Genomic DNA, 13,464 nt, shown 5'->3' with positions numbered 1-13,464 from the left:
CTGGGCCTGGTTTACAAATCCTAAGTTGCTATTACAGGTGTAGTATGTTATGAAGACCATCTGTGTTCCAAGCGCTGAACTTAAAGACGCCCGAAACTCTATGTGATGGAATTTAAGGCTGTTTGGGCGCCCTGCCGCTCTCCCTTGTGGCTCACAGGCCTATAGAGAGGTGTTTGCTTTACATGGGAGTCACCGTGTGATTTTAAAGGCAAGAACAGGCCCAGTGGTGACTACGGAGTTTCCTTTACTTTGCAGATCACTTTAATCCTAGTCAATCAACTTACGTACGACTTTCCATATAAAACATCAGTGGAAGAAGGGGTTAGTGTATCAGAGATTGGTGTCTATAGTTGGAATAGATTGAGTGTAGCTATGCTGCATATAGCGCACCCAAGAGATGTTTTCTAGGCATTTCAGTTTTGAAGATTTCTTCCTGCCTCTCTTCCTTCAGCTGGTCACTCATACACCTTCCGAATGTGTCTAGGGCCTTTGGGCGTGAAAGAAGCCAGAGAAGGCATGGGCTGAGAGTCTAGTATCACGATGTACTATAAGGCACATGTGGCTGCACCTTGAACTGAAAGTGGCCGTGGGGTTGGAAGGAGGGAGGTACGGAGGGGTGGACGTACAGAAGGAGAGGCGAGAGCATTGGGCGAAGGGCTGCCCTCTAAGTGAAAAGTACAAGTGGGCCACACGGCCGGGGATTCAGTGGCCAGCGAGCTGGTGCTTGCTGATTTCTGCGTCTCCTGAGATTTGTTTGTCTTCGATTCCCCCAGAAGTTTTCCTTCTGTCATCTTTTCTCATGGCGCAGTCTCCGCCACTTTTGTCCACTCCATCCCTGTTTTTGAAGACGCTCCAGGGAGACTGAATTTGAACTTGATAATGAGAGCTGTGACTTGGGAAGAGGGAGGTAGGGAGAGAGAGAATACGGGGGGCAGGGGGCGGGGGGAAGAAAAAGGGGATGGAGAATTGTGTGAGCATTTTGTAGCCAGGGAACTTCAAAGCTCAGAAGAGCTACTATATATATTCATTGAATTTGCAAATTCATCTGAATTTAATACAATCGTCTCATTGTCATGGTACCGTTTCTCTTTTCTTTGGGAAAAAGTGGGATGAAAATGGTTTGCTGCTTTTCTTTTTGGCTGCGGAAGAGCACAAGACAAACTGCAAAAATATGATGTTAAATACCATAGCTCTGTAATTACCAAACCAAAATCCTAGGTGCCTTCCAAGCTGTGCTGTCACAAAATTGCTGCACAGTTCTCACAAACTCCATAAAAGCTCTTAAGATAACTTTAATCCTTTTAACTTTTTAAAGTTGTGAAAGTCAGAACAAGCTTTCCTTTAGTTATAGACGAGACGTGAAAAGTCTTAAATGTTAGAATCACTTTTAAAATATGGAATATGAAAAGACACAAGCTGTTTAAAAATGAAACGACATTTTGCTTTCACAGCTATTTAAGGGCTAAAAATTCATGGGACATATTTGTCTCCAAGTCTAATCCTATGAGCGGTTTGTCACTTGCACTCAGTGACATTAAAAGGGAATAGCCTGAAATCAGCAAAGCTTTATAAGCATTTTCTTTTTGATGAAAACCATTGTTTTTTCTCTTGTTCTAGAATTATTTACTACTTAAAAAAGATACTTAAAATTTTCACCAACTTTTCAAAAATTTTAAACACAGAAAAAGTTGAAAGGAAAATACAATAAATGCTTACATATATATTACATATATATATAGATAGATACACACACACACACACATATATATAGTTGTTATTGTTGCTATTAACCATTTGAAAATAAAGATATATGTATTTTGATAATAACCATTTGAAAATAAACTGTAGACATGATGAAACTTCACTCCTAAATAGTTTATCAGGCATCTCCTAAGACCCTCCTTCTACAATATCATTATTGTATCTAACAGAAAAACCTATAATTTAAAAATATTGTCCAATATCCAATCCATATTCAAATTTCCCCCCAAACCCCCAAAATGTCTTTTATAGCTTTTTTTTTAGCAGCGTCTGATCAAAGTTCATGCGTTGCATTTGGTGGTTATGCCTCCCCTTTGTCTTGTAAAATGTTCCACCCACATTTTGAAGGTTCTAGATTTTTGGTCTGAGCACCTAGGTTCCTCATGGTACCACGTAACTCATCCATGCTATCCCTTGAATGTCCTTTAAACTGGAACTCTCGAGGCTTCATTACACTCAGTTTAAACACTTCAAAGCTGACGTTGGGTCCTTCATAGAGCATCACATCAAGAGGCCCATGATGCCAGGGCCTCCCACTGGTGAAATGAAATGTGATGACATGTTTAAGGTGACAGATCATTCCATTCTCCTTCAGCAACTGGCGAATAATCTGCCAGGTGAGGTTCTACAAACATACTGTTTGCCAACAACTTCCTTTCCTCCTTCCACTTAATGGTTTTAGATCCCATTAATGATTCCTGCTCAGATCTCTGCGTGTGTTGCGTGTATGTGCATCAAATTCCATCATTTCTTCTTTATTATTATTTGTATGTTATTATATATAAAGAAACGTGTTCTCTCTAGCCCCCACTTTTTAAATATTAGTATGGACTCATTTATTTATTCAGTGTGTGAAAATCCATTATCGCGATGATTTTTACCAATGCCCAGAATTCCCCAAGTTGACCAGGAAGGGTGTCTTCAAACTGTCTCCGGGGTCATTTTGGCCAGTCCCGTCTTCTGGGAGCCTTTGCTTTCCAGCTCACTTTGCACTTTGCTTATCTCAGACCTGGGCTCAGCCATTTCTTCTCTGAGCCAGGATTCCTTCCAGAGGGAAATGGTTCTTAGAAAGTCAAATATGGACCTAGGGATGCTAACTGCTACAGGGACGTCCTTGTTTCCTGAACTTTTCAGGGGACAAAGCTGTAAAGATGTATTTTTAAAATCATGAGTAAATATGGAGGTTTCCAATTCAAGTTCAGTGTTACTGTTTTTTCTTAAATCATTTTGTATTTGAACCTCTTTTTTTCTTACACAAAACCCCTGATTCCTATGAACATATTCATTCCTTTGGTTTTATCTTTTTATTTATAAGCATAAAATAGTTTCAAGATTACAATACCAATATTGCTGTTAACAATTGCCCACTGAAAAAGTGTGCAGAAATTATAGTTGGTATATTGTGTTTGAGGATTTCTTAAAATGTTCTCTCTCTGTAATTAAGATGTCAATGTAATATAGAATTCAGTTCACTTGTGTTTCAGTGTTAGGATTTTATTTTTATATCTTTTTATGTAATTTTACTTTTTAAGTATAGAAAATATGTACATGTTCCATTTATATATCAAAATTATATTAAAATGTACACTCAGAGAACTCTTGCTCCAATCCAAGCCCGCAGTCTCTGGTTATCCATCCTTTTTTTTTTTTACATAAATAAGCAAACACACACACTCACTCACACACAGACACACACACTTCCTCTCCTTTCTTTCACAAAAGACAGGACACTAAATTAACTGTTCTACCCCCTGTGTTTTTCACTTCACTGTATATACTCTCACCCGTTGTTAAACCGAACTACAGTCTTCTAGAATTGTTTACTAAAATCCAATCTTAAATACAACTTTGAAATACAAATTTAAACAATTTTGGTCTTGTAGAAATTATTTATGTGATAAGTTTGTGTGGTGAAGAATCCAAACAATATAAAATTGATATGTTGAGAATTCCCATTCCCACCCTGTTCTTTCCACCTCCCCTCACACACTTACAGGGACCTTTTATTTGTCCCTGTGAATCATTTTGTTTATTTTATTGTAAATATGACTCTACGTTATTATTTGACTCACTTCTATACACAGAATGGACCATTCTCTGTGTACATCTGCCCTTTGTTTTTTCACTTAACAATATGCATGAGATCCTCCGGATCAGTACATGGAACTCATCCTTATTCTTTTCTTGCAAGTGCATGGTATTCTTCCTAATATGTATGGGTGACATCAAAACCAAGGTGCAAGCTGGGCTCTATGAGTCCCCAGCCTTCCTCAGATCTTCCCCCCTGCCCACCTGCTTCCCTCCCCTGCCCCCTCCTCCTGAGAGCCCCCCTCGGCCAAGCTCTTGCAGCATAAACCACCCCCCCACAACCCCAACCCGAAGTCTCTGCTCAGCGGGACCATCATTCTTCCGACAGGCTCTTCTCTCTGCCTGCCCAGGCTCATGCCTGGCTGGAGGTGCATTTCCCAGAGTCCGTGAGTCTGGGGACCTCATGTTTACCTCCTTATCCTTGTGCCAAAACCAACTGTCAAGGGGGACATTCCCTCTAGAAACTGCCTTGCTAATGGGACCAGATATTGATGGTGTATTGATTGAGTCTCCTTTTCTACGGCACGGTGTTTATCTGGTCACAAGGGTGGACTGCTCTGCACTTTCCATACGTTTCTATTCCGTTTAACTAGCACGCTCTTTAGATCTGTTAGCGTCTTCAATCAGGGTAGTGAGGTCATGTTGATTGCGGCTTATCTTGTATATTTAGGGTGACTGCATGTTTCCGGCCTCGTCACTTTGGGGTTGATTTTACAGTTAGCTCAAAGGGCAATCGTGCTCCCATCACGGCCAGGCGCCGGGGGAGGATGCTTACATTTGCAGGGACACAGTACCTGGGCGTGAATGTCCCGTCCCACTTCTGGGAGCAAAACTCCATAAACACTTTCATTATCAAGAAATCAGGGAGGAAGACTTTTGTTACAGTACTTACCTTCTGGAAGGTGTGTGTTATTTTCATCTGCTCGTTTACCTACCCCATGTGTGATTTGAGTAATAGTGTTTCTATGCCCAGGAGGTGTGTCTACTTGCAGAGAGGACCTTTCAATCTTTGGCTCTTAGTAAAGAGGCAAGCTAGAAACTTGTCTGGATTCCTTTCTACCTAACTCCCAGGAATGATTTGCAAATTCATGAGATAATGTCTCAGAAGCACTCTGAGCTCTTAAGAAAAAGGAACCAGAGAATGCCACGTATCATCCTTATAGCCGCTGGGTCTGGGGTAACTCCCATGTTTCTGGGAAACAGGCTGAACTGCTCTTTCTTTCCAGCCGTCCTTTGCCCAAGTGGCCAGATCCTCACTTTCCACACAGAAGGTGAGATGACCGTCCTCTCTGTCCACACTTCACCTTCATTATTTTAACAGAAACAAAAACACACCATTTTAAGTAACTGTCCTGGGTGTTGCAGCTTCCAAGTGCACAAGGTGGGATTTGAAGGTAGATCTATTTAACTTCAAATCCCCTCCACCACCGCACAACACACACACTCTTGTTTTTTTTACTGTGGAGGTAAGAGGGGGCTTCCCGGACCGACCCCCTGCTTCCACTGGAAGGAAGGAGGGTGGAGACTCTAGAGGAGAGGGGAGGGCTGCAGCGCTGGTTGGCAGTCCCCGCGCTGGCAGGTGTGCTCACCTGTGCTCTGGCTGGGGGCAGGGCGACTTCACTGCACAATGTAGGTTCTGTCCTTCGTGACGATTCTCGGGGCCGGTTGAAGCCCTGCATCCCTGCGCTGCTGGGCGGGTCAACGATGCGCAGACCATGCGGTGCTGCGGTCCCTGCCAGACCCGAGCCCCGCGGGGGGCGAACCCACGCCTGCACCCTGTGCTCCACCACGAGGGGCCACGCGCCACCGTCCTGGAGAAGACCCGGGTCCTGACTCTGCCCCTCGCTCGCCGTGACACCCGGAGCGGGTCCCACCTGCTCGCAGCCCAGGTGCCACGTGAGCCGGGAAGGGGGATGAAAAGCCCACTTTGGAGGCAAAGGAAAGGGAGGCAGTCACGACCTCCTTACCTGCGCTTCCCCTCAAATGCACAGGGGCACACAGATTGAGAGTATTCGACTCGCTTGCTGGCCAGGGGTTTCTTCTTCCAGCCTCCTCCCGAGCTGCTTTCCAGGTTTCCATCTTATGAGTGGTTGGAACTTGGAACAGAGTTAGATGTCGGGTGAGCCAACACTGAGGACGACACTTGGACACACAGCTGGAGGGAGGGGCTGGGTGGGGGGCCATGGAGGGATGCCCACTCCATGGGGCAGCTATGGGAGGCCCCGCCCAGCAGGGCGCAGCCACTCCCCGCCTCTACTCTCATCCCACTGGAGGACCCGGCACTTGGCGTGATGCTCTGGCTGGACACGTTCGATACTTTTATCTTTGACCTTGTGTTTGGCAAGTGACATCACAGGACAAGCGCGTCATGAGCAGAGGAGGTACACATAATACTCATGTCCACCTGTCCACTGCTCCATTGGCCTTTGACGTTCCTAGTGCCCACGAGCCCCGAATTCCAGCGGACCCCCATGCATGGGAGTGCAAGGTGGGAGTGCTACCTGTGGCCCAGGAAGGGGTGGAGCCTTGGCAGTCCCCAGAGGACATGCTTACAATTTGAACAAGAATCTGTTTCGAAAGAAGGGAGAAGAAAATGACATTGAAAGAACCACCACCCCATCCGTCATACCCTTTCTCACTCATGTCCTTTCCCTGGTTAGCCAAAGCCTTAGGCATAAAGTGATGACACAGAGAGAAAGAGAACAAAGACAAACCTTAGTTCCTTTTCCTCTTGGTCCTTTCTTATCAGCAAATGGAATGCAGAGAGTGTTGGTAGCACGTGAGTGTACCAAGACGTGAAATAAAAGCATTTGAATTAGTTTTGTGTAGCATGTCAACCGTTTCTCTAAGAACAAAATACAAATGCATATGTAAGCTACAAAATACGAATTGTGTGGCTTCAGTGATTCTGTGTATGAGTTACACGCTTATTTGTGTTCAAAGCTGGCACTGCAGAGTACAAAGATTTATGGTTAAATTTGTGCCAATAATGTAAATTTAAATTTTTCTTCACATAAAACTTAAATGGCAAATTAAAACCTGCTATGGCAATTTGAGAGAAAAACCATGGAAGAAAGAGAAAAACTTTATATTTTAGTACCTTAGGAGCACTTTTTTCCTGCTTTTTGAAAAAGAAGTACACATTTTAATTTTGCATTGCAACTAGCAACTTGTGTAGCTGGCCCTGGACTCATGCAAGGTGGGTGATCAGTTATCTCGGGGCATCTCAGAAATTGTCCTGTTTTGAGATGTATAACATCAGAAACTTGTATTTTAGAAAAGACATTTTATACCATTTGTGGTCTGTTCCTCTTTAATTTTGTAGCATGTTTGTTTTTAAAATGTCTACTTTTCTCAAGTTTTTTAACAGAATATCAAAAAAGGCATTTTCTCCCCCAGTAGGAAGGGAAGGAAAGTCAAACCCTAGGGTAGCTCTGGGGCAGGGGGAGTGAAGACTCCTCTCCACTGAGGAATTCTGACCTGGAAACAAAATCCCTTCGGACTGGGGGAAAGGAGACTGGTGTCTTTTATTTATTTTTGTAAGATGGACCATTTCCTCATGTCCAAAACAAACAAGCGAAACACTTGTTTGAAGGACCTCAAAGAACCTTGGAAAAACTCATGACGTTTACCGCATCTTTGGACAAGCCAGAGACACTTTCACACTGACCCATGGAGAAACGTGATTGGGCTTTTCAGAGCCAACAACATCCGCTTTGCTTGTTGGCTCACAACCCCCGATGCAGTCCCTCTGCTGAAAAGTCATGGAAAACACGGATAAATCCGGGCCTAAAGAACAGCCTCTTGTGGGCTACAGTATTGCCACAGCCCAGAGAACACATGTAAATATGCTCTTTCTGTATTAAGATTTAAAGGAAGGTAGATTAAACACACACAAACCCCAAAGTGGGGAAAACCAGGAAGGTCAAGAGGTTGCCCGAGCTGCAAGGACCCAGATCTGGAGAACCCCTGTATTGATCTCCGGGGGCTGCAGTGGACCCACGCGCCCCAGGTTTCAGTGGCCGCTGTCCTTACCTCTGTAACATGCCTGGGTGTGTCTGTTACTCCATGTGTGCTTAATAAGTGCTTATGACTGTTCCAATTGAATTAAAAAGAAGATAGAAAGGATCTGGATTGGAAACCATGTGATCTCATTAAGCTGCAGAAGCCCCCCCAGGGGATGCAATGAACAGAACAAAGTTCCTGCCTTCACGATGCTTACATTGCGCAGAATCCACAGTCATCCTTCAAAGTGTAACAAGCACCACCTTCTGGAGGAATCTGTGCTCAAACTCCCTGTAAGTGAGCAACGTTCACCATCACACTCTCCCGTAAGTACCTAATTCTTCTGCTTAGTCCTCTGCACTCGGGCCTGGTTTACTTAATTATTTACAATTATTGATTCATGTCTGTCTTTACCGGATGGTCACTTCATGAAGGCAGCAGCTGTGTTGCTTCTGCACCGCTGTGTTTTTGAGTCTATCAGCATATTGTTGGTTGCAAGAGACATTTGTTTTTGTTTTTAAATTTTTTTTATTCAGCAGGTTCTTATTAGTTATCTATTTTATACATATTAGTGTATATATGTCAATCCCAATCTCCCAATTCATCCCACCACCACCCTACCTCTCTGCTTTCCCCCCTTGGTATCCATAGGTTTGTTCTCAAGAGACATTTGTTGATTGTGCCTAATTGCTTGCATTAGGTACTTGCAGTTTTCAGTATACTTTTAGCCAAAAGGTGGCACTGCAGGAGAATAAGTGAAGGAGGCTGCAAACTCGCTGACTCAACTGAATGGGATGGGAGAGTCCCAGTCATAGGCTAATGTTAATAACTAGAAATAGCCAATCCTCAAACTTGTACACATCCCATGCAAACACACATCCGAATGCTCTTAAGAGCAACGAATGAAAATCTCCTAGACTCACCAAGAATATTCATATTTCTAAGACCATTTAAGAGGTCCTGGTGAAGTTCCAAGAAATACAACTGAAATCCAAATCATTCTGAAATGTGGATTTATTAACTAATAAATGTCTATAGGATACAGACAGGGAGGCTTTTCCTATTTCAGTGGCTCTAGGTAAAGAAAAAAACTTGTGATTTTTTTGTTTAGTAACTTGCTTTGAATGACCACATTTCACGGCTAACCTGTGACCGGAATTCCAGTCCCCTTCTTAAAGCTCTTCCCAGAGTTTAAGTGTTTCAGCCTCTTCAAAGGCTTCAGGAGAAACTCTAAAGAAAGCAGCTAGACAACCCCTTGATTAAAAAAATCTGCTCGTGGTGTCAGCTGTGAATAATGCATGGTGATTTCTATGTTTTAGTGTCAGCCATCTGGGCACCCGTGCCCCAGGCAAGTCACCAACCTCCACAGAGCACCTTTCCCATGAATTCATACTCTCTTCCTTTATGTGTGTCTTACAAAAAACAAATAAAACTGTACATGCTCCTTTATTTTCATATGAGATTTTTCTTACGCAGTAATAAATATTTGTGTGTGTGTATGTGCATATGTGTGTGTGTGTGTGTGAATAATGGAGCCAAATAAACAGAATACAATTCATTTGGAAACAAGGTTTTGCTATATGGCCTGCTTTACAGTTCGCATTATACACGAAATTTTGTCCATGCCCTGAAAGCCTAGAATCTGATTGAAAAAATAAGGCACACATATAGGTCTGTTGGCTGATTTTTCAAAGTTCTTGATCAACAGACACAAATTCAGCAGTCTGCCTCAGATTCTGAATCCATACGACAGCTCACAAATTGTACTTCGGGCCAAGGTGTAAACTGTCTGTACACTCATCAGGAAGATGACAGGTAAGGACCAGATGTCACAGATGGTGAAGTGTGGGTACATAGGGATTTCTTGCATTTTCGCTGGAGATGACTGGGGGAAACCGTCTGGGGGAGAACCTCTTTGGCAGAAGTATAGCACGATGATGTCACCTACAAATTAGTAGAAGTTGTCCAGGTTTTTGGAATTTGGAGACCTTGAAAATACTTCTGCTGTAAACATCAAACTGACAGCTTATAAAAAGGGTAACCACAGAATATATTAGCAAAAAGAAGAAAGGCTTTCATTCTGCTTCCAAGTTTTTCAAGTAAAAGTGCCAAAAACCACGTGGCTCCTCACTAAAATCACTTCTAGACGAATACTGTGACTTATAAATGAAAACACAGAAACGTGCATCTCTGAAAGTATTAACTGAGTACATATGTAAGGAGAACACGTTACCTATGGGAGAGGACGTCCTCAAGTTGGCGAGAGTCATCATGTTCTCTGCAGGCTCGATGGCGTCTATGGATTTTGGCAGATTTCACTGGGAGTGTCAACTGCCAAGTTGACAACTTTTATATTCCTCTGGGAAACACTGTTTGGTAAAGTTACCAGTTGAGACTGAAAAAGGTTATTAACTCTGTGTTTGCATATTGAGCACGTTAGAGAAAATTAGCATTTGGGACAAGGATGGTGTTTCTGAATGATTTTGTCAATTGGGGTAGCATTAAACCAAGTTCAGAAAAGATAAAGGCTAAAGAGGTGAGATGAAACCCACATAAGCCACAAAGTGACATATTCTTTGCAGCTAAAACTCAAACACTTGTGAGAATGTCTATCACTCGACTGTAGGGCAGTTTTTAAACATGTTACTAAGGGTCAGGGCATCTGACTATCAGAGCAGCTACCGTGTTTCAGCATAACAGCTTCAGAAATGCAGGAACAGTCCTTGTTTTCCAATAATAGCAATAGCAATAGTAATAATAATACTAATAATAGCCACTACTGCTCATTGGATGATGCCTGTGCTCCAGGTTTCTCTGGGTGTTATCTCCATCTGCATAGCGCTCCACATGAGGTAGCGTGTATTACTTTCTTCAACTTACAGAAGAGGAATCTGTGGCATTAAAGTCTCAATAATGACCCGAGGAAGCCATTGATTTCCATGTAGATGCAGAGACACCTGGAGTGACCAATGCTTGATTCATCATGTGTGCAAAAGTTGGGGTCATATGCTTTAGGTGCTCATTAAATATCAAAACAATATGTTTATGAGTATTCAGTGTAGTTGATTTTCTCCCCAAACCATTTTTATACCTCACGCCAGGTTTCAGGCAAGATCATGCTCAGATGGGGGACAAAGGCGGCTGGCCAAGCAGGGCTCCGACCAAGGGGATCAGTATCCTGTGGGCTGGAAAATCCTTCAAAATCAGCCTGTCTAGATAATAGCTACTGCTTTTCAGATTGGGGAAATTTTAGGGTAAAACAGCCCTTGTAAAGACAATGCCACTGACTATCGCTGTGCAGACCTGTGTAACCCCAGTGTGAAAACACAGCTCCAGAAAGGTGGCTCTGCTTGGGCGATACTAGTTTTGAAAATTAGTGGCCTGTTTCCTGAGTTCTGATGTGTGAATCGGGATGGTGGTTCTCTCCTCCGACTGCCCACCTGAGAACCACCTGACAGCTTTCCCAAGCTCACAGCTTACCCTGGCTCACAGGCCAGGATCAAGTCAGAATCTCTGCACGTGGAGACCAAGCGGTTTAATTTAATGAAAAGATCCCAGGTGCCTGTAACCTGCAGCCAGAGGGAGCACCCCTTCTAGGTACGACGTAGACAACGGAAGCCCCTGGAGCCTATGTGTTCATAGATGAAGAAGTGGGATCCAGGTCTTAGAATCTCTAAAAATCAAACAGCCAAACTGGCACACAGAGTGGCAGAAGAAGCAGGAGGTGGATCAGGTAAGATCGTGCATCTCCTAGCCAGGCATCTAAGACAGCGATTTTGAAGACATCTAGACAGCTGTTAGTATGGGAAACCTACAAGGAAAATGACAGAATATTTAGAGTAAACTGAGGATTCATGTGGTGACACAGTGTTACGTAAAATTCAGGAGGGCTTTTGACCTCTTAATTAGGTCGCAAGAACAAGTCGTACCAGAGAGAGCGAGAGAGAAGGAGAGACAGAGGGACAGAGATGACACCACCTAGGAACATCACAGTGCTAGCCCTGACCCTAACTTGGAAAATAGGGGCAGACTGACATCAGGCTTCTACAAAACGCAAAGCAGCTCCTGGCAGTAGTCACTGATTTGCTGATAATTTAAGTTCCTGTTATCTTCTCTTGCCCTAGTGTGGGGCACGCTGTTTGAGGTTCCGATGGCCAGGCTTCTCCAGGGCTCCAGAGCACACAGATGGTCTAAATTTCTGGGTTATTTTCACAAGATTTGACTGCTTTGTGGCTTCATAAAAAGGTAATGGTTTGCAGTGTATTTGTCATTCTCAGCAAATTTGTGAAGGCACCTGAGCTCAGAACGTAAGCTTACTGTATCCAAAAAAGGGAGACCTGGTTGATTAACACAGAGAACCAAGGTTTGCTTAATTGCCATCAGCAGACTTTTCCATCATGTAAAACCAATTCAAGCCCAGAAGGCTGCTGCGCCGTGGAAGTCAAGTTTTTCCCTCTCTGTCCTCCTGATGAAAATGCCAGTTCTGAACGGTCCTCCCTACGGATCAGATCACCTACTTCAGGTCCCCAGGATTCCCACAGTGCTGAAGCGGGTCTCCCCCACTGCTGGATAATCGAGAGATGAGGGACTCAGACACGCTGTCGTCTCCAGGCTAGAACCAGATCTCTCTAGATCTTACCTAGAGAATGAGAAAAAGGGAGGTTATGAGGAGAGAAGGGAAACAGTATACTCTCTTCCCAGGGGCCATGAAAAGCAATAAACAAATCCGAGGCGAAAACAAGACTTCTTCAAAATATATAGAGCGGGTGCGCATCTGACCCCTATGCCCATTCTTGGAAAGACTCAGGATTTCCTAGAGCCCAGTCAGAGCTGACACTTCTCACCAGGTTCTATATGGGCAGGACACTGGTCTGCATTAATTCTGTTTCTACTCAATCCGTGCAAGTGGGCACGTGTGGGCCTGGCACACGTGACAGTCCCACAAAATTGTTCTGTTCTCATGTCGCCCGCGCATGATTCCTGAGCCTTAAAGGACTCCCTCGGCTGGGCTGAGCTCAGGGGCGCGCCCTGTGGACACGATGCTAGGATGGTTCCTTCTGTCTGCAGAAGGACAGGACCCAGCAGTGCTGCGAGTCTAGGGAGCGAGCGCTCCAAGTTCCCCTCTCGGAAGCTCGGGCTCGCCAACATCGGGTTCCGGAGACCCGACCCTGCTCCGGCCTCCAGCCGCCCGGGGGCGGGACCCCGCGCAGCTCCGAGCCGCCCTCCCATTGGCCGGCGCGCACGCCCGTCCGCGAGCGCGGCTTCGAAAGTTTCATTGAAGGTGGAGAAGTGCGCGCCCGCCGGGAGCCCGGGCTGCGCCGCCAGGGCGAGGCTGCGCTACGCGGGGCGGGGGCGCGCTGGCCGCCGGGAGGCGTTCGGTTTTCATTTTATTCGTTTAAGTCGAGGCCGCCGAGGAGCCAGTGGAGCCTGAGCCTCTCGCGCGCTTTCGTCTCGACTTCTGCCCCCACTTGCGTCCCACGGAGGACCCGTCAGCGAGCCCCGCGCTGTCGGGGATGGTTCCTTGCGCCGGGCCGCTCGCGCCCAGCTGTCTCCAGCCCGAAGCCCGGGGGCGCAGAGGCTGAGTCGCGCGCCACTGGGGGAGACGCCGCG

The sequence above is a fragment of the Lagenorhynchus albirostris genome, chromosome 14, assembly GCF_949774975.1.
Source record: "Lagenorhynchus albirostris chromosome 14, mLagAlb1.1, whole genome shotgun sequence".
NCBI classification, from domain to species: domain Eukaryota; kingdom Metazoa; phylum Chordata; class Mammalia; order Artiodactyla; family Delphinidae; genus Lagenorhynchus; species Lagenorhynchus albirostris.
The sequence above is the reverse complement of the archived record's forward strand: the minus strand, read 5'-3'. Positions refer to the sequence as shown.